This window comes from Macaca mulatta, chromosome 2 (genome assembly GCF_049350105.2).
Source record: "Macaca mulatta isolate MMU2019108-1 chromosome 2, T2T-MMU8v2.0, whole genome shotgun sequence".
Lineage (NCBI taxonomy): Eukaryota > Metazoa > Chordata > Mammalia > Primates > Cercopithecidae > Macaca > Macaca mulatta.
The window spans coordinates 83,560,045-83,582,428 of NC_133407.1; the positions used below are offsets into that span (position 1 = coordinate 83,560,045).

At 37.6% G+C, this 22,384-nt stretch overlaps 1 long non-coding RNA gene across 1 annotated transcript in view; it reads right to left on the reverse strand.

The window, feature by feature from the left end:
- Positions 1-750: 750 nt before the first annotated feature.
- LOC106997000 (uncharacterized) overlaps positions 751-22,384 on the reverse strand; it is a 31,041-nt gene continuing 9,407 nt past the window's right edge. The window contains exon 3 of the long non-coding RNA XR_001443104.3: positions 751-795. This is a non-coding gene — a long non-coding RNA (uncharacterized LOC106997000). The remainder of the gene's footprint in view (positions 796-22,384) is intronic.

The window sequence follows — 22,384 nt, forward strand, 5'->3', positions numbered from 1 at the left end:
CAGGGCTGTATCTGCCTTTTTCTGATTCACACAAATGTTACACCACAAGTGATAGGTGGTCTTACAACAGGGCATAGGTTTCAGCGAACAATGAACCAGTCTCCTGCTTTCAATCCTAAGTATATCTTTGATTGTAGGAATAACATATCTTGGGGTTATCTCCAGAAGTACAAATTTGGGGAGCTGCCTGATTGTGAGTCCTGGGCCAAAATGAGCCTCCTGGCAGGTCACTCCGGGCACATAGGGAATCTTTTCAGATTTATGAAAAGGTGTTGTTGATAAGACAACACAGGCTGTGTGAAGCACGTGATGTGGAGAACAGGAGCTCTGGGCTAGGTTTCAGCCTGGCCAGGTGCTTTTGTGCAAATCGCACAATTGTAGTGACACTACTGGCCTCCCATATGGTAGACCTTGACTTGGACTCCATATGCAGATGGACCTGCCCCAGCCCTTAACAACCAGTTTACAGACCTGAATCAAAGCCAGAAGAGTTTAAGGGCTCAAGTCAACATGCTGAGACTTCTACATCAAACCACTCTTGCTTCTCCATCTCTGCCTTTATCACTGGGTTTAGATAACCGGGCTTCTGCTTCATACCTCTGTTCCAGCGTCTGGGTGCCAGATGAGTGCTGCCTGAAACTGGGTGTCTAGTCCACTTACCGTGCCCCTTCTGCGGACTGCAGGAATGTTCCATAAACAATGAACTGAGGGCTCCAGCCTTTGGACTCTTTGTTCCTTCTACTTGTCCTCCCACTTGGATTCTCCTGGGAGTTAGCAGAATCCATCAAGCAATAACTGCAAACATGACAGAAGAGAACAACTCCTTAACACTTTTTTTCCATTTCAAAACAAAATACTGAGACACTTTTGCTTCAGTGAACGAGAGCAAGCAGGGGTGAGAAGTTTCTATTGCAAAAAAAATCAAACGGTTATGACTTCAGAAATGTAAATTCCTAATGTCTTTGATAGATTTATATATCTAAGCAATGTTTCTAGTCATTGTGCTAGGTTTGCCAAACAGATTTAAGCTCTCTATGGCAGTTGAGTGGCTAGGTGTCAGCCCTCACGAATCAAGAGTGCTTCTATAAATCATTTCACAGTAACTGGATGGACCTTGCAGTGAGAAATATGCTCTCTCCTGGAGAAATTAGCAAATATCTGGAAGGCTTATACATTTCCCCAAGATTAGTCAAAACACAAGCCTAGTCGTCACACCTTTCCCTCATTATCCTGTGGTTGTTTTCTTAAACGTTGTGCGTCTTCATAAATGAGTCACTCTTTCCAAGATCTGTCAAAAGTATCAGTGGTTATAAGGCTGGGAAGCATACCAACCCTAGAAAGAAGTACAGAACTTTCAGTTATAGGCAGGAATGTAAAATGTCCAGAATTACTAGCGTTTTATTACTTTGCCAAATTTGCATTCTTACACCATCGAATCATTCCTTTTTAAGGATTCATTTTCTTATAGTTAAACCTAGGAGGGAGAAAAAGGTATTTATTTTGAATGATATATTCGTATAGTTACAAAATCTGGAGCCTGTATTTTTTACCATTTGAATAATGCTGCTGCTTGCCCATACACGTTGAAAGTGTTGTTTAACTTAAATATACAGATCAGACTTAGTTTAAGACTCTACCCTTTCACCTTGCTCTAGGCAAGGAGAAAGATCAAAACTTCCTATATTTTTAAAGATGACCCCATCTTTGTTTTGAATGCTTCTCACATCTCCTGTTTGTAGAAGCTCCTACAAAGACTGCATTATTTTTCTATTCTATAAATCTACTTCATAAAAATAAGACTTGCATTGCCCATTCGGCATCCTAGAAGACATAATTTACCTATGAGGATAGAGTCTTTATGATGATTTTTTTAAATCATAGCATTAAAAAAATAGATATTTTCAATAGAAAAAGTTGTCAGAATTGGTAGGTGAAGAAAGGTATTCATAATTGACATGTTATAATGATAAAAATGATTTAGAAAAATGAAAAAATTTAGGTTATCAATTCTGCCTTGAAATACCCAAGTGACCAAAGTATTTTATATATTTCATTTTTACTTTAAAGTGACCCTAATTGATTAATTCATTCACTTTTTCTTAGGTTGAAATAGAATATAAAATAATTTTAATTTCACTTAGTTCATTAATATATTAAGAATTAAGAATTAAGAATATGCATGCCGGGCACAGTGGCTCATGCCTGTAATTCCAGCACTTTGAGAGGCCAAAGTGGGTGGATTACCTGAAGTCAGGAGTTCGAGACCAGCCTGGCCAACATGGTGAAGACCTGTCTCTACTAAAAATACAAAAATTAGCCAGGCATAGTGACGGGCACCTGTAATCACAGCTACTCAGGAGGCTGAGGCAGGAGAATCACTTGAACCCGGGAGGCAGAGGTTGCAGTGAGCCGAGATCACACCACTACACTTCAGCCTGGGCGACAAGAGCAAAACTCTGTCTCAAAAAAAAGAAAAAAAAAGAAAAAAAACCCCAAAAAACAAGAATATGCAGGATGCCAGCCAGGGGTCAAGATGCAATGAATTGGGAAATGAAATCTCCCAGTCCACAAAATAAAGATATTATAAAAGTAAACATTACAAAGTAGTTTGAACAGGTTAAATACTTACCAGGATAAGGACTGAAAAGCAAATCATTTTACTTTTTCAGGTTTCCATTCTCTCACCCATAAAACAAAGGAGCCAGTTAATTGAATGTATAACATTCTGGGACTAAAAGAAATACATGTCACTGTTTCAAGTGAATGTAATGTGTACAAGCTTTCACGTGCTTTGTTTGGCAAACTTCATCAGGAAAATATGCTCAAAGTTGAATTATGATTTCAGATACGAAGATGGACACTATCATAGACATAGTGAAAAACAGGAGGAAAAATATGGAGCTTGGCCATAAATAGCAGAGAATGCCTAAACTGAATGGATGGCCTGGGCAGGAGGGAGCCAGAGTAGAGAGCTGCAAAGTGAGATTGGGCTGAGTGCACTGCAAAGCTCAGATCAATCAACAGGACTTTATTCTGCTCAGGTTACTTTATTTGTTAAGGGATTCTTAAGGGGGTGCCTGAGATAACAGAGCCAAGGATTATAAACTGTGCTAAGTATAATAGACTGCAAAAATATCCTAGCATCTAGCTTTGTAAGACTAGCAGAGGAAGGACATCTATAACTAGAGAGTGCTTACCAAATATTTTGAGAATGTTCTGAGGTTCCACTTAAACAATGGATCTTGGCTGAGGTTTGGAAACAGCAGTTGCAGGGGAATGGTAACCAAAATGGACTTATTCTCTTTGAACAACCAACACTTGGGAAGGGGACTAAATTGCTGCAAAGAAGCAGTTTGGCTGTACACCAAGGAAGAATCTTCACATGTTCTTAAAACATAAACAACACTTTGGTATAGTAAGAAGTTTTCCCACAAGACTCATTTCTCCCAGAGATAGAAAAGTGAGGAAAACCTGTGATTCTCTGGAGTGCTGTGTCTCTTATGCAATGAGATCTTGGTCAAGTCCAGTGCATTGCCCTTTTTGCTTTGCTTGCCAGGAAGCTGGAAACCGAATTTAGATTTAATTCTAGGACGTACACTAAAAGGTCTAACCTTGTCTTTTACTTTTAAATTACCGCTTTGTCTTTTGCTTTTATCTTGAAAATTTTGCTGTATTTGTATCTGTTATTATATGCCACCTCATTCATTCATCTAGTTCAAAGATATTTATTGAGCACGTACTTTGTATGAGACACATCAAGTTTTTTTAGAAGACAGACAGAATGTGGCTCTGGATTGGCAGGCAGGAGACCTGAGCTTTAATATCAACTCTGTTTCTGACTTGTGTTGTGTTTCAGTCTTAGGGCTTGATGTTTATACTCAGAATACAGTTCAGGCATTTTCCAGATGAACAAAGGCTCTGGGGCATGTAGCTGGTTTTCCTAATAACTCACCCCATCTTCCTCTCTTTTGAGAATGGATTTTTCCCCCAAAGGTCTTTGATCCTACAGCTGCAGACATTCTGGCACCAGGGAGCCTTAAAGGTCAAGGATTGAAGACACACAGAGGTCAATGAAATCAGGGGACATCTTAGTAACTGCTGAGAACCTGTGGGGGAGAGCACTGTGGCTTCCAAGATGAATGAATGATGTCATTGGTGGTATAAATAAGCATGCACTTGCTAAGCTCTGACAGGAATCCAACAGGTGTGTTCTGGAACAGTGCAAACAGAAGAGACCCTTCAAAGAAAACAGCCGGAAAACTGCTTCCTTTCACCTGTGAGGTCTTCTTTTTGATTGCGGGCTCCCAAAGATTGAGCACCATGGGGTACAAAGGCAAGCGCGTGAACTTGATCCTGTTTTCTCATCTGTGGAATAGGGAGGTTGGACCCACTACTGTCATCTTCTAGCCCCTCTGACTCTAATTGTCTAGATTTTATGACTCTCAATTCTCTTTTCAGCCTTCTGGCTCTACCACTCCACCCAGAGTTCCCCTTACCATCCTCTTCAAATACAATAAAAACAATATGCAAATAAAGACAGCAAAAACACTTGTATAATGGCAATACTGAAGGACAAGATTGAGACCTACTTAAGTATTATTGAGTTATATCAAAGACTTGCTGGATAGCTGGATGTGGTCATTACTTCCCAAAATATATCACTTCCGTCAGAGCATATCCAAATCCATAACAAACTATGTTTACACAATTCTACTATGTATGCATATATGAACCATATTCCCATATTGCTTAGCACAGTGATATGTATCAATAAATGTGAGAGTATCTGAGTAACTTTTGAATCTAAGAAACAGCTAACAAATATTTTTATTTTACATCAGTAATTTATATGTAAAACAAATATCTGGGAGAATAAAGGTGCAAATACAGAGAAGGCACAATTCCTGACCCAAAGAGTTTCTTAATTTAGTGGAAGTGCATAAAAATGTAAGCAGTATTGTGTAAAAAATATCTAGTAAGTTCAGTGGTCTTTAAAATATGCACATATGAAATACTACCAGCTTATTTACAGTGAATATTAATATTGGACACCATCCACGACATTAAGTGCTGAGCATGCAAAAAGATAGCAAATGGCCCTGCGCTTGATAGCCCTGTAATCTTCAAAATGATATACAGTTGTGCCTCAGTAAGGGGGCAGGATTAGGACCCCACATATACCAAAATCAGAAGATGCTCAAGTTCCTTATATAAAAGTGGTATATGCTATAACCTTGGTACATCCTCCTTTGTACTTTAAATTATCTCTAGGTTACTTAAAATACTTAATACAATGTAAATGCTATGTAAATAATTGTTATACTATATTATTTCTGTTATTTTTAATTGTTGTATTTTTTTCATTTGCTTTAAAAAATATTTTGATCTGTGGTTGATTGAATCCATGAAAGTAGAACCCCTGATTGAATCCATGAAAGTAGAAAGTAAAAAGGGAGGGCCAAGTATACATGATTCATTCATTCCTTCATTCTCCAAACAAGTATTGAACACTTACTATGTGGAAAACACTGTGATAGGCACTTTGCAGGGCCAAGGCCTATTTCATACACAGTTCCTGTCTTCAAGGATTTTAAATCTGGTAGGAGTGAAGAAACAGACAGCGAAGCAGAATTGAAAAGATGTATCAGTAAAGAGCTATAGAGAACACGCTGAGGATAGAGTAATTATGCCCTGGAATCAGGAAAGCCTTCACAATGGAGTGGCACTTGATCAAGACCTGCAAAGATTATAGCATTTTAATGGTGGAGACAAAGAGGAAACACATCTCAGAAAGAGAGGTCAGTGAGAATAAAAGTGCAGAGGCATGAAAATTAATGCATGCTCTGAGAATAGCAAGCAGGCTGGTGTAGCTGGAGCATGGAATCCAAAATGGATGGAGGAAATGAGGCTAGAAGTTAGGACGCAGCCGGCAAATGAAGGGCTTTCAGTGCCATACTAAACCTACTGATTTTCTTCAGCTGACAGTAGGGAGCTAGTAGAGGTCCAAGAAGGCAAAAACAAATAATCAGAGGCTACATATTCAGTATCAAATATCAATACCTTCTGAAATGAATGACTGCTAAGAAGTCGGGTGGAAACAATGGGTTCTTCTAAATTAGGAGACCAAGATTTAGGGCCAATATTGATACTCTTCACCTACCCAGCTCCAATCCATTCTTTATACTTCAAAGTGGACATTCCTTCCACAGGCAAGCCTCCCCTTTACCTCAATTGAGCCAGGTCTCTCTGCTGTGTACCCAGGGATCCCTGTACTTTTCCTTTGTGGCTTGTAGTAGATTTTATAATTGTATATTTGCCTGTGTTTGATTAATATACGTGTCCTACATTGGACCATAAACTATATGAGAGCAGAGATTATGTTTCTGCTTTGCTAGTCAATTTTTTGATAGGCTACCCACTATTCCTGACCCAGAGTATGAAGTAAAACACTTGATAAATGAATGAATGAACGAATGAAATACAGGAGTGGACACAGTGTGTCGGAGAATGATGATGAGATATAACCTCTGGAACCTTATCAGTAGGTGTGGTGGTTTTAAACTGTGGATGTAAAATTCTTTGATGTTGTTCTCATCAAAAGTTCGAATTGATATTCTTTGCCCTTAAATCTGAGCAGCCTTGCAATGAACAGAGAGCAGCAAGAATGGTGTGTGACTTCTAAGGTTGCTGTGTTGGAACCATGTGGTTCTTTTGGGGTGCTTGCTGTGGGAGAAGTCAGCTGCAATGTAACAGGTATGACCACCCTAAAATCTGCAAGTCAGAGAGGTCACGATGCTAAAGAAGCCATGTACAGGCACTCCAGTTGACAGACTGAGCTCATCTCTGCCAAGAAAGGTGAGTGAAGCTGTCTTGAACTCTTTGGACCATCTCATCTGCCAACTGAGAAGACCTTGGCAATTGCCCCAAGAAGCAAAAAAATTGCCCAGCTGAGCCCTGCCTGAATATCAGACCCATAGAACGCATTTGTATGATAAAATGTTGTTTTATGCCAGTAAATTTGTGATAATTTGTTACATAGCAATAGTAGCTAAAATATCAGCCAAAGTCTCAATAGAATCCTCCCGAATAACCTGTAACAGATGAGGAAATTGAGATCCTGAGAGATTAGCTAATTTATCCAAGTTTCTAATTTGGTAGCAAGCAACCAGTCTTCTGGCCCCCGGGCCATTGCCTTTTTCTCTCTAATATATGATAATGCATTAAGAAATTTTCTGTATAATTATATGCCGAGTCTAAAGACCATCTCTTTATCAAGCCACATTTGTATTCCCATTGATACTTTTATTCCCATTGATAATTAAATGGATCAGTCAAACTCCTTTACATATAATAAAAAGTGAACTGTGGCCTTAGATATGTGGAGTTTACAAATGCTGTAGACAATTTGGACATTTGAATGTAACTACCTCCCAATTAGAGGACAAAACATCTTCAAGTATATAAAACACAGTAATATTTCTTCTTAAATTTGTGCCATTCTAATCCTTAACTTCCTTAGTTTTGAAGGCTGTCAGTCCCAAATTCACTGAAAGAACTTTTCTACTGAAAGAAAAATGCTGTCTCTATTAATATCAACCTTTCCCCCTTCAGAACACTTGCTTGCTAGTGATTTATTGTGGACAAGCTTCTTCCTGCTCCTTTTGAAAGCTAATTTTTTTCTTAATCCTGCAAGTAGAGGATGAATTCCTCATCTCTTGCCCGAGGACAATTTAGTTAAGCTAAATCTTCAGGAGAGAGTTTGGGTATTTACAATTCACAAATTGATGCAGCTTGTAACACAAAAGAGAAAAGGGTCTTGCTGCTGTGTTTGATGTCAATTGGAAACTAATCCAAAAACAAATAAGGAAGACCAGCCCATGCAGCCCGTATGGGTAAAGATCCTTTTAGATCTTGGGACCTTGCAGTTATATCATAAAGATGAAAATTTTTTCCTTTAAAAAGATCAAAGATACGATCCTTTCGTTTGTGGCAATGCCATTTTTTTTTAAAGGCTGAGGAAAACAACAACTAATTATCTCCATAACTGTATCTCAAAGAAGACTGTACACTGATGATTCAAAAGTTGATGTTTACCTTATTGCAACATTTTTCCTATTCATATAGTGAAACCATTAATAATTTAAGGAAAGACAAATGTTCAATTCAATGCTATTCTGAATTTCCTTCTCATTGTCGCGACTTCACAGATTTCAATAAATGTTAGCTCTTTAAAATCCCACCTATGATATAGAAGGATGTGTACATGGCTTTAAGTGATGTTATGTATTAGGACTCTTAGTTGCAAATGATGGAATACTAAACTCTGACTAGTTTTAATAGAGGGAGTTGATTTGGTCACATAACGGAAAAGTGCACACTCAGATCTTGCTTCAAGCCCAGCTAGAGGCAGGGATGTGTGCTTTTCTCTCTAGATTCTGTCTCACTCAGCTGTTTTCCTCTGTGTTGGCCCCTTTCTCAGGCTGATTCAATGCATATAAGGTCAGAGGACCACTGGCAGGTCTCATCTTACATTCGGACACAGTTCCTCCTATGTGTCCCTTTGGCAGCATTTGCCACTGTGAACCACTCCTTTTTTTTTTTTTTTTTTTTTTTCCCCTTGAATCTCTCCTCCTGAAGCTTGTGCTCTTTTCCTGTCTCAGACAGACTCTTCTTTGTTTTCTTTATTAGCTTTTATATGATCAGCATGGTCCCCAGATGTAGGTGTTCACCGAAGTTCCATCTTCAACATTTTTCTCTTTTTTTTTGAGATGGAGTTTTGCTCTTGTTGCCCAGGCTGGAGTGCAATGGTGCGATGTCAGCTCACTGCAACTTCTGCCTCTTGGCTTCAAGCAATTCTCCTACCTCAGCCTCCCGAGAGCTGAAATTACAGGTATGCACAACCAGGTCAGGCTAATTTTTTGTATTTTTAGTAGAGACAGGATTTCTCCATGTTGGTCAGGCTGGTCTTGAACTCCTGACCTCAGGTAATCCGCCCACCTCAGCCTCCCAAAGTGCTGGAGTTACAGGCGTGAGCCTCCGTACCTAGCCAGTTTTTTTTTCTTCTAACTTTGTAGTCTCTCTCATTGGGCAACCTCATCCAGTTCCATGGCTTCAAAAGTCACCTATTGGATGTTGATTTTAGCATCTATGACTCCAGTTTTGGTTCTGTTCTTAGGTGTTATACAATAGTTTTTGAGTCTCTATTCCTTGTACTTCCTTCACCTTAAACTCAGCATTTTCAGAAGCAAACATCAATTTACCCCAGTTGGTTCTTTGTGCCCTGTGACATGTCACCATCATTCTTCCAGTCAACCAAGGCAGAGGAAAATGGAATAATTATCACTATTTATTCTCATCTCATATCCGTTGGACCTCCAGAGGTGCAGCCTCCACTTTTTCATCCCCACTGCCACTGTCTAGTTTAGACCTCCATTCGCTCTCCTCTATTATAATAGAATTCCAATTTCTTATTTACTATATCTAAATCACCTTACTGAAAACACTTTTTAATACTCTAAAAATTATTTCTGCCATCGCATGTTATAAATTCAAAATACTCAATGTTCAAGGCTTTCTAAGCTCATTTCCATGTGTCCATTTTAGGTACTCTGGTTGGGCCATACCACGTACCCTTCACATCTTTCTTTACTCATGTTAATCCTTCCATTTCAACAGTGTTATTTCCTTCACCTGTCAATGCCTTACTCTACCTTTAATGTCAACCTGGGGTAGACAACAGTGTTGTTCATTGTTTTTTCTGGTGCTCTTCCTTCTATTTTATATTTTATTTTTATATTTTTGTGTTAGGATAATCTTTCCACCATGGTGCTCCTCCTAAACACATGGTGGATCACATACTTCTTCCCTTGTTGTATCCAGCAGAGTTATGTGGCTTGCTTTGGTGAATAAATATAAGTACAATTGACGCATGTCACTTCTGGGCAGAAGCTTTAAGATCTTTCATGAAACTGGCTATTTTTTCATTTTTCTCTGCTAGAAAGTCAGCAATACTCCAGAGAATAGTTTCTCTGACAATCTAGAGTAAAGATGATATGGACCAGAGCCCCCACCCAAACCATCTTGGACATGAAGCATGAGCAAGAAATTAACGTTGGTTGTATTTGTGTAATAAAAACTCTAGTTGGGCACAGTGGCTCATGCCTGTAATGCCAACATTTTGGGAGGCTGAGATGAGCAGATTGCTTTAACCCAAGAGTCCGAGACCAGCCTGGGCAATATGGCAAAACTCTGTCTCTACAAAAAATACAAAAATTAGCCCCACGTGGTGGCATGCGCCTGTGGTCCCAGGTACTTGGGAGGCTGAGGCAGGAGGATCGCTTCAGCCCAGGAGGTTGAGGCTGCAGTGAGCCATGATCGTGCCACTGCACTCTGGCCTGGGAGACAGAGGGAGACCCTGTCTCAAAATAAAATGAAATGAAATTAAAAAAAAATAAATTAATAAAGATTGAAAAGTCTGATTCTATGTTTTGATGTTCGATTATGGATATTTTTAAAATCATGCCCTTCCTTCTTCCCTTCTGCCACACATCTGACCAAATTGATTAAAAAATCTTGGTGCTCCCTTCTTTGATAACAGTGTGTGGTTGAGACCCTGCAAACACCTTTCTGCATGAAGAAACACTCACCCTGGTCCCACCCCAACCGCTTTAGGCCGGTCTCATTTTCTTGCTCTCTCCAAACCATTTTCAGAACAGCGTGGGAGGCCTACCATATTCTCCCCAGAAAGTCTCACTATGCAATAAACCTTCTCATCACTTCTTTGAATGTGTGCGGTGTCGTCAATCTTGATACTGGAATCAAAGTCTGGGTGGGGGTCTGTCTTACTTCTGAAAAATAGCCCCAATAATTTGTAATTTGGAAATGTCTGTTACTTTTGGATCTGTAATGGCTGGGGTACTGCAAAAGTTTGATATCTTAATCTGTGTATTTATTTCATTGGGGTTGTTCAATTTGTGAAAATTAATTGATCTTTACACCTAGGATTTATGCATTTTTATGCATAAAGAAGTGCCCTTCTTACCTCTGGTTTTGCTTTCCATGGTTTCAGTTACCCACAGTGCAGTACAAAATAAAATTCTGAGACACGGAACAAATAAGGGATCAGGTTCACATAACTTTTATTACAGTATATTGTTATAATTGTTATATTTTATGATTAGTTATAGTTGTTAATCTCTTACTGTGCCTAATTTACAAATGAGCCTTTATCACAGGTATGTGTGCATGAAAAAACATAGTCTATATATGGTTTGGTACTATCTGTGGTTTCAGGCACCCACTGGGGTCTTGGAATATATCCCCTATGGATAAGGAGGGACTAATGTATGCTATACTCACTAAAAAGATTAATTTTAAAACTTTATTGGTACTATTCTTACATACTCTCAACTTTGTCTTCTTTATCACTATCTGAACGTATTTATTGAAAAGGGGATAGTGTGTGAGTACATATGTACATAACGGAATGGAGTTAGTAATAGAAGAACAAAACAGACTTTTTTTTTAACTTTTATTTTAGGTTCGGGGGTACATGTGAAGGTTTATTACATAGGTAAACTCGTGTCACAGGGGTTTGTTGTACAGATTATTTCATGACCCAGGTATTAAACCCAGTTTGCAATAGTTATCTTTTCTGCTCCTCTCCCTCCTCCCACCCTCCATCCTCAAGTAGACACCAGTGTCTGTTGTTTCCTTCTTTGTGTTCATAAGTTCTCATCATTTAGCTCCCACTTTTAGTGAGAACATGTGGCATTTGGTTTTCTGTTCCCAGGTTAGTTTGCTTAGGAAAAGAGCCTCCAGCTCCATCTATGTTCCCACGAAAGATATGATCTCATTCTTTGTTATGGCTGTATAGTATTCCATGGTGTATATGTACCACATTGCCTTTAACCAGTCTGTCACTGATGGGCATTTAGGTTGATTCCAAGTCTTTGCTATTGTGAATAGTGCTGCAATGAACATTTGTTGCATTTGTCCTTATGGTAGAATGATTTATATTCCTGTGAGTATATACCCAATAATGGGATTGCTGGATCAAACGGTAGTTCTGTCTTCAGCTCTTTGAGGAATCACCACACTGCTTTCCACAATGGTTGAACTAATTTACATTACCACCAACAGTGTATAAGTGTTCCCTTTTCTCCACAACCTCTCCAGCATCTGTCATCTTCTTTTGACTTTTTAATTACAGCCATTCTGACTAGTGTGACATGGTGTCTCATTGTGGTTATAATTTGCATTTCTCTAATGATCAGTGATATTGTACTTTTCTTCATATGCTTGTTGGCTCCATGTATGTCTTCTTTTGAAAAGCAGACATTCTTTAAAAAGCTAATCATGAAGCAAGATAGAATTATGTAAATGCTAAATAGAAACACAAATAATATATCCTTGTAATTACAGAAGGAAAATATCAGGTAAAACTTCAGAGGGAAGGTGACATTTTTTACATTGTATAAAAATATAAATATAGTCAGACTAGGTGAAATTACACTGTGCTCATATAAACACTACCCCAATTTTTATTACTGTTACCATTAGAAGGTATCTTTGGACTTTTGCCTATCTTTAGACTTCATATAAATGAAACCTTATAGTATGTATTCTTTTGTGTGTGACCTTTCTCAAGCAGCATTACATTTATGGTGATTCATCCATTTTGCTGCATGTATCTGCAGTACACTTCTTTTCATTGCTCCATTGTATACCATTGTCTGAATATACAATAATTCATTTCTCCATTTTCCTGTTGATGAACAATGGGTTGTTTGGGGATAGTGTGAATAATGCTGCTATGAACATGTTTTTTTTTAAAAAAACATATTAATGCATTTCTATTAGTTACATACCTAGAATTGAAATCATTTGGCATAGCATATATGTATGTTCTAGTTTAGGAGATACTGCCAAACTGTTCTCTAAAGCAAGGGTACCAACTTACAATCTCACCAGAAGTGTAAGTTACTCTACATCCTTGCCATGCCTTGTTATGGTCAGTCGTTTTAATATTAGTCATTCTGATGAGGATACAGTGAAATCACATTTGCATTTCCCTGATAAGTTTTAATATTTATTAGCTACTGGATATCTTCCTTTATAGCTTCCCTGCTAAGTCTTTTGCACATTTTCTACTGAAATGTCTTTTTCTTATTGACATATAGAAGTTCCTTAAATATTCTGGCTATGAGTCCTTTGTGAGTTCTAAGCATTGCAAATATATCCTCCCATTTTGTGACTTGCCTTCGAAATCACTTATTAATGTCTTGAATGACAGAAGTTTTTAATTTTACTAAAGTTCAGTATGTCAATCTTCCTTTACTGTGAGTATTTTTTGTATCCTGTTTAAAAAATCTTTTTCAACTCAAAAGTTACCAAGATAATTTCCTATGCTCTGTTCTATAAGTTTTATTGCTTTTCATTTCACATTTAGTTCTATAATCCATCTAGAATTACTTTTTTAGTATGGTGTGAGGTAGGGATCAAGGTTCATTTTTTACATATGTATCTAATGTATATGTGCATTGAAACTCAGTGTAATTTGATCCATTAAATAAATAAATTAATTCCCAAATCTGAAATTCCCTGAGGTTATATTATTTTCTAGGTTCCCAAACCACTAACTGTAAGGTGGAATCCACCACTAAAAACCCCTCATGGTTTCCTGAAATAACTTTACTGGTAGAGGTGGGAAGAGACCACTATGCATCCTTATTGCCACTGTTAAAGACTCTCAGATTGAAATCTCCTCCCTAACCAGAAATTTCAAAATTCTGAGGAAATAATTTTTGTCCACCAAAATAAGGAATGTCTGTCTTTGGTCTTTTCAGCCCACCACCATACATATATTAAATTATATAAATTAAGTTTTGTTTAAATTAAATTTTATTCCATGTTATTTTGTGGACTATTTTTTAAATAAACACTACCCCGGTAATAAAAATCAGGGTAGTGTTTATATGAGCACAAAAAGCAGCTAGATGTAGCTAGAAGATCTAAGGGCCTGGCTTTGGATAAAAATTCCCAAGTTCTGGCTCCACTTCTGTTTCCTATGAGTGATGTGACCACAGGCAAATCCCTTACTATCTGAAGCTTCAGTCACATTCTTCTGCTCACATAGGCTAACAATACCCTAGTATTATCATAGGCTTTTTATTAGTATTATCATAGGGTTCTTGTTTAGAGTGCTGCATTTAAAGTAATTGTCTCACTGCCTTTCACAAACAGCACCTAACAACTGTCATCAATTGTTATTTTCTACTACTAAGGCAGCAGCACAACTAAATAACCCTTTTCTAAGGATCTTCCATAAAAAGAATCTTTAAAAAAAAAACTTACACAAAAGGGTGAAAATGTTGGTTTTTATCTGGTTTTTCTTGATATTCACATACCCAAATGCCCCACCATGAGTTTTCAAGATTCTTTCTCACAGCCAGAAGGCACACTTCATTTTTTGTTTGTTTTTAATTAGAGTTTTTTTAATTTTTGTGGGTACACAGTGGATATATATATTTATGGGTGATATGAGATATTTTGATACAGGCATGCAATTCTTAATAATCACATCAAAATAAATGGGGTATCCATCACCTTTTATCTATCCTTTGTGTTTCAAATGAGCTGATTATATTATTTTAGTTATTAAAAAATAGATGATTAAATCATTTTACTATAGTCACCGTGTTGTGCTAGCAAATAATAGGTCATATTCATGTTTTCTAACTCTATATTGTACCCATTAGCTTTCCTCAACTACCCCCAATCCCCCCACTACCATTTGCAATTGAACTTCCAATGAGTTCAATTGTTTTGATTTTTAGATCCCACAAGTAAGTGAGAATATGTGAAGTTTGATTTTCTGTGCCTGACTTATTTCACTTAACACAATGACTTACAGTTCCAACCATGTTTTTGAAAATGACAGGATCTCATTCTTTTTTATGGCTGCATAGTATTCCATTGTATATATGCACCATATTTTCTTTATTCATTGGTAGACACTTAGGTTGCTTCCAAATCTTGGCTATTGTAAACAGTGCTGCAAAAAACAGGGGAGTACAGATATCTCTTTGATATATTGATTTCCTTTCTTTTGGGTATATACTTAGGAGTGTGATTGCTGGATCATATTGTAGCTCAGTTTTAGCTTTTGAGGAACTTCCAGCTGTTCTTCGTAGTGGCTGTACTAATTTACATTCCTACCAACAGTGTACAATTGTTCCCTTTTTTCCAAATCCTTGCCAGCATTTGTTATTGCCCATCTTTGGATAGGAGCCCTTTTAATTGGTGTGCAATGATAGCTCATTGAAGTTTTGATTTTCATTTTTCTGATGATCAGTGATGTTGAGCACCTTTTCCTATATCTGTTTGCCATTTGTACATCTTCTCTTGAGAAGTGTCTATTAAGATTTTTTGCCCATTTTAAAATCAGATTATTATATTTTTTCCTATAGCGCTGTTTGAGCTCCTCATGCATTCTGGTTATTAATTTCTTGTCTGATAGGTGGTTTACAGATTTTTTCTCCCATTCTGTGGGTTGTCTCCTCACTTTACTGATTATTTCCCTTGCTGTGCAGAAGCTTTTAACTTGATGTGATCCCATTTATCCATGTTTGCTTTGGTTGCCTGTGCTTGTAGGGTATTACTCAAGAAATCTTTGCCCACTCTTATGTCCTGGAGACTCCCCCCAGTGTTTTCATTTAGTAGTTTTATACTTTGAGGTCTTAGATTTAAGTCTTCAATCCATCTTGATTTGATTTTTATATACGGCACAGGATATGGGGTCTAGCTTCATTCTTCCGCATATGAATATCCAGTTTTCCTAGCATGATTTCCTGAGTGTATGTTCTTGGCACCTTTGTCAAATATTGAGTTCATTGCAGATATATAGGTTAATTTCTGGGCTCTTTATTCTGTTCCACTGGTTTATGTGTCTGTTTTTATGTCAGTACCACGTTGCTTTGCTTACTATAGCTCTGTGGTATAATCTGAAGTCAGGTAATGTGTTCTTTTTGCTTAGAATATGGTTGGCTATTCTGGGTCTTTCATGGTTCCATATAAATTTTATGATTTTTTTTACTTCTGTGAAGAATTTCAATGGTATTTTGATAGGAATTGCATTGAATCTATAGAGTGCTTTGGATAGTATGAACGTTTTAACAATATTGATTATTCCAATCCATGAACATAAAATTTCTTTCCAATTTTTGGTGTCCTCTTCAATTTCTTACTTCAGTGTTTTATAGTTTTTATTATGGAGATCTTTCACCTCTTTGATTAATTCCTAGATATTTTATTTTTATTTGTAGCTATTGTAAATGAAATTACTTTTTTGATTTCTTTTTCAGATTGTTTGCTGTTAACTTATAAAAAACTTATTGGTAGTTTACAAAAATGCTACTGATTCTTGTGTGTTAATTTTGTATCCTGCAATGTTACTGAATTTATCAGTTCTAATCGTTTTTTGACGGAGTCTCTAGGTTATTCCAAATATAAGATTATATCATCTACAAATAAAGATAATTTGACTTATTTTTCAATTTGGATGCTTTTGATTTATTTCTCTTGTCTAATCGCTCTAGCAAGGACTTCCAGTACTGTGTTGAATAACAGTAGGAGAAAGTAGGCATCCTTGTGTTCTAGATCTTAGAGGAAAGGCCATCAGTTCTTTCCCATTCAGTAAGATACTAGTTATGGGGCCTCATATAAGGCTTTTATTATGTTGACGTATATTCCTTCTATATCCAGTTTTGTTGAAGGTTTTCATAATAAAGAGATGTTGAATTTTATCACATGCTTTTTTAGCATACATTGAAATGATCATTGATCATATGGTTTTTGTCCTTCATTCTGGGATATGATATATCACATTGATTGATTTGTGTATGATGAAACATCCTTGCATCCAAGTGGGAAGAATTCCACTTGGTCATAATATATGATCTTTTTCATGTGTTGTTAAATTCAGTTTGCTATAGTTTGTTAGTATTTTATTGAGGTTTTTGCATCAATATTCATCAGAGATACTAGCCTGCAATTTCCTTTTGTAATGTGTCTTTTTCTGCTTTTTGTATAAGGGTAATACTGGCCTCATAGAATAAGTTTGACTTTTCAGAATAGTTTGAATAGGATTGGTATTAGTTCTTCTTTAAATGTTTGGTGGAATTCAGCAGTGAAGCCATTGCGGTGTAGGCTTTTCTTTGCTGGGAAAGTTTTGTTATGTCTTCAATCTTGTTTTTTGTTGTTGATCTGGTCGAGTTTTGGATTTCTTCATGATTCAGTGTTGGTAGGCTGTATGTATCCAAGAATTTATCCATTACTTCTAGATTTTCCAACTTATTGGCATATAGTTGCTCATAGTAGCCACTAATGATCTTGTGAATTTCTGCAGTATCAGTTGTAATGTCTCCTTTTTCATTTCTGATTTTAATTATTTGGGTCTTCTCTCTTTTTTTCTTAGTTAGTCTGGCTATAGATATGGCAATTTTGTGTATCTTTTCCAAAAACCAACTTTTGTTTCATTGATCTTTTGTATTGTATTCATTTCAATTTCATTTATCTAACCTCTTATCTTTATTACTTATTTTATTCTACTAATTTTGGATTTGGTTTGCTCTTGCCTTTCTAGTTCTTTGGGATGCATCATTAGGTTGTTTATTTGAAGTTTTTCTTCTTTTTTGATGTAGGCATTTATAGCTACAAAATTCCCCCTTAGTACTGCTTTTGCTCTATCCTACAGGTTTTGGTGTGTCATATTGCCATTATCATTTGTTTTAGGAAATTTTTTAATTTCCCTCTTAATTTCTTCATTGACCCACAGATCATTCAGGAGGCTAATGTTTACTGTTCATGTGTTTGTATAGTCTCCAAAATTCCTCTTGTTATTGATTTCTAGTTTTATTTCATTGTAGTCAGAGAAAATGCTTAATATTATTTCAATATTTTAAAATATTTTAAGACTTGTTTTGTGACCTAACATACAGTCTATCCTTGAGAATTATCCATATGCTGAGAAAAAGAATGTGTATGCTGTAGCCATTGGATGAAATGTTATGTAAACATCTATTAGGTCCATTTGGTCTGTAGCACAGATTAGGTGCAGATTAAGTCCAATGTTTCTTTGTTGGTTTTCTGTCTGCAGGATCTGTCCAATGCTGAAAGTGGGACGTTGAAGTTTCTAGTTATTACTGTATTGGAGTCTATCTCTTTCTTTAGCTCTAATAATATTTGCTTTATGTATCTGGACACTTGATATTTAAAATTGTTATATCCTCTTGCTGAATTGACCTCTTCATCATTTATCTTTTCCGTCTGTCTGTATAGTTTTTGTCTTGAAGTCTGTTTTGTCTGATATATGTATAGCTACTCTTGTTCTTTTTTTGGTCTCCATTGGCATGGAGTATCTTTTTCCATCCCTTTATTTTTAGTCTGTGTATGTCTTTTTAGGTGAAGTGTGTATCTTGTAGGCAACAGATCACTGGGTCTTTTTTTAATCCATTCAGCCATTTCACATCTTTTGATTGGAGAGCTTAGTCCATTTACATTAATGTTATTATTGATAAGAAAGTACTTATTCCTGCCATTTCGTTATCTGTTTTCTGGTTGTTTTGCAGTCTTCTCTTTCTTCTTTCTTTCTTTCCTGTCTTCCTTTTAGTGAAGGTGATTTTCTCTGCTGGTATGATTTAATTTCTTGCTTTTTGTGTGTGTGTATTTGTTGTATGTTTTTTGACTTGAGGTTACCATGAGGCTTGCAAATACTATCTTATAATCCAATATTTCAAGCTGATAATAACATAACACTGTTTGCATAAACAAAAAAATAAGCAAAATAAGAACTAATAAAAACTCTATACTTCAAATTCACCCCCTCACTTTTTAACTTTTTGTTGTTTCTATGTATTCTTATTGTACTATGTCTTGAAAAGTCATTGTAGTTAATATTTTTGATTAGTTCACCTTTTAGACTTCCTGCTTAAGAGTAGTTTACATACTTCAGTTTCAGTGTTATAATATTCTGTGTATTTCTGAGTAGTTACTATTGCCAGTGAGTTTTGTACCTTCAGGTAATTACTTATCACTCATTAATGTTCTTTTCTTTTTGAGTGGAGTATTCCCTTTAGCATTTCTCATAGGACAGGTCTGGTGTTGATTAAATCCCTCTGCTTTTGTTTTTCTAGAAATGTCCTTATTTCTCCTTCACATTTGAAGGATATTTTCATTGTATATACTATTCTAGGGTAAAAGTTTTTTCTGTCAGCATTGTAAGTATGTCATGCTACTCTCTCCTGGCCTGCAAGGTTTCCACTGAAAAGTCTGCTGTCAAATATATTGGAGCTCCATTGTATGTTATTTGTTTATTTTCTCTTGCTGCTTTAAGGATCCTTTCTTTATCCCTGAGGTTTGGGAGCTTCATTATTAAATGTTTTGAGGTAGGCTTATTTGGGTTAGATCTGCTTGGGTGAGGTTTTTCTTTAGGTTTCTCTAGGTCTTTCTCTAGGTTTAGGAAGTTCTCTGTTATTATCCTTTTAAATAAACTTTCTACCCCTATCTCTTTCTCCACTTCCTCTTTATGGCCAAAAACTCTTAAAATTGTGCTTTTGAGGTTATTTCCTGGATCTTGTAGGTGTGCTTCATTCTTTTTATTCTTTTTTCTTTTGTCTCCTCTCACTGTATTTTTAAATAACCTATCTTCAAGCTCACCAATTCTTTCTTCTGCTTGATCAATTCTGCTATTAAGAGACTCTGATGCATTCTTCAGTGTTTCAATTGCATTTTCAACTCCAGAATTTCTGCCTGATCCTTTTTAATAATTTCAATCTCTTTGTTGAATTTCTCTGATAGAACTCTGAATTTCTTCTCTGTGTTATCTTGAATTTCTTTGACTTTGCTCAACACACCTATTTTCAATTCTCTGTTGTTTCTCCAGGAATGGTCCCTGGTGCCTTAATTAGTTCGTTTAGTGAGGTCATGTTTTCCTGGATGGTCGTGATGTTTGCTGATGTTCATCTGGGCATTGAAGAGGCACTGAAGAGTTAGGTGTTTATTGCAGTCTTCACAGTCTGGGCTTGTTTGTTCCCATCCTTCTTAGGAAGACTTTCCAGGTACTCAACAGGACTTGAATATTGTGATCTAAGCAGTGTTTGCATTAGGGGGTAACTCAAGCCCAGTAATGCTGTGGTTCTTGCAGACTCATAGATGTATTGCCTTGATGTCTTGGATAATTCAGAAAAATTCTCTGAATTACCAGATAGAGACACTTGTAGTCTTCCCTTTCTCCCACACCCCCCACCCCGCAAAAAAAAAGGAGTGTCTCTCTGTATACTGAGCCATCTGGAGCTGGGAGTGGGATGACATAAGCATCCCTGTGGTCACTGGGACTGCGCTGAGCCTCACCCAAGGCCTGCTGTCACCACTACCTGGCTTTCACCTATGTTCACTCAAGGCCCTAGTGCTCGGCAATCAGCAGGTAGTGAAGTCAGTCAGGCTCGTTCCTTCAGGCCCTGAGCAGGCCCAGAGATTCTGTCCAGGAGCTAGGGTCTGGAGTCAACAACCTTAGAATTCTACCTGGTGCTCTATTGTGTTGCAGTTGAGCTAGCCTTCAAACCACAAGTCACAGTCCTTCCCACTCTTCCCTGCCCTTTTCCACAGGTAGAGGAGGCTTACCCCATGGCCGCCACCACCACAGTTCCATGGGGAGTACTGCCAAGCTACCAGCAATGTTCACTGAAGGTCCAAGGGCTCTTTAGTCAGCTTGTGGTGAATGTTGCCTGGCCTGGGACTCATCCTTCAGGGCAGTGGGCTACCCTCTGGCCCAGCACAGGTCCAAAAATGTCATCCAAGAGCCAAGGCCTGGAATGAGGGACTCCAACAGCCCACTTGGTGCTCTATTATACTGTGGTCAAGCTGGTACCTAAGGTGTGAGACAAAGTCTCATTTACTTTTTCCTCTGCTTTTCTCAAGCAGAAGGATTCTCACCCCATAGCTACTGGAGCTGCAAATGTGCTGGGTAACCAGAACATCTCATAGTCTCACCCAAGGCCCATTCAGGGCCCAAGACCTCTTTAGTTATTAGGTGATAGATCCTGCAAGGACTGGGTCCTTCCCTTCAAGGCAGTGAGTTCCCTTCTGGCCCAGGGTATGTCTAGAAATGTCATCCAGGAGCTAGGGCCTGGAAATGGGGCCTCATGACTCTGATCAATGCCCTATCCTACTGTGGCTGAGCTGTATCCAAGATGCAAGACAAAAGTCCTCTATACTTTTCCCTCTCTTCTCTTCAAGTGGAAAGAAGACGTCTCTTTTGGAACTGAGAGCTGTTTCACCTGGGGTTGGGGGAGTAGCAGTATGAGCACTTCCTTAGCTTCCCCAGATGGTGTCTCGGTAAGTCATGTGCCCCCAAATCCACTGGCTCTGAGCCAGCTCAGCACTAGAACTTGCAGTACTTGTAGCCTAGACTGTCTTTCAAACTTATTTAGGGCCCCAAAGCACTTCAGCCCATGGTAGCAAGGCTTGCTAGAACTCCAGTTCCAACCATTGGGGTAGATGATTCCTCTCTGGCTAGGGCTTGTTTAAATACTCCCTCCATGGTCAGGTATCAGGTGAGTTCAGATTGGTTTTGCTTTCTGCTGTAACAGGGCACCACTGAGTTCAATGTATAGTCTCATGATCACTGCAGTCTCTTTCTTTCAAGCACACAGGTTTCTCTACGCCATGCAGCCACTGTAGAGGGATGGGGTAGGGGTGGTGTCAACAATTCAATAGGGTCTTTCCCATTCTCTTCAGTGCCTCTTTCAAAGTTATGAAGTTAAAACCAAGTACTGTGAGTAATCACCTGATTTTTGGTAAGTCTTACAAAGGAGCTTTTTATAGTTGTTGAATTTGGTGTTCCTGGGAGGAGGGAGGGCAGGGAGATGATTGGCGGGGCCTTCTATTCCAACTTCTTGCTCTGCCCCTTTGTCCCCAAAAGCACACTTCGAAAACTGAATAACATCTTTAATGTTAAGGCTTTTCCAGAGATGCACAGAGTTAAATAAATAGGTAATAAACATGCCAGCTGTGAAATTAAAGAGAAATGTGTTCCGTGGTTACATTCTTGGATTTTCGTAGTGAGATTGCTTTGGGGTGTCACTTCCAAGATGAATTTTTCATTTGGGCAAAAATCCTCTCTAATTTAATAGGCCTTTAATGATATAGTAGAAAAAAAGAAGAAGAATTTTAGTTCATTAAAAATAAGTCAATATTAAGATTATAAAATCTTTTCAACTTTAATTGATATATTAAGAGGAGCCAAAGGCCATATTTCTAAAGACTCGGCTTTATACAGACAGAAGATAAATGTAGCTGTCATAAGAACTAAAGACAACACCTTTTA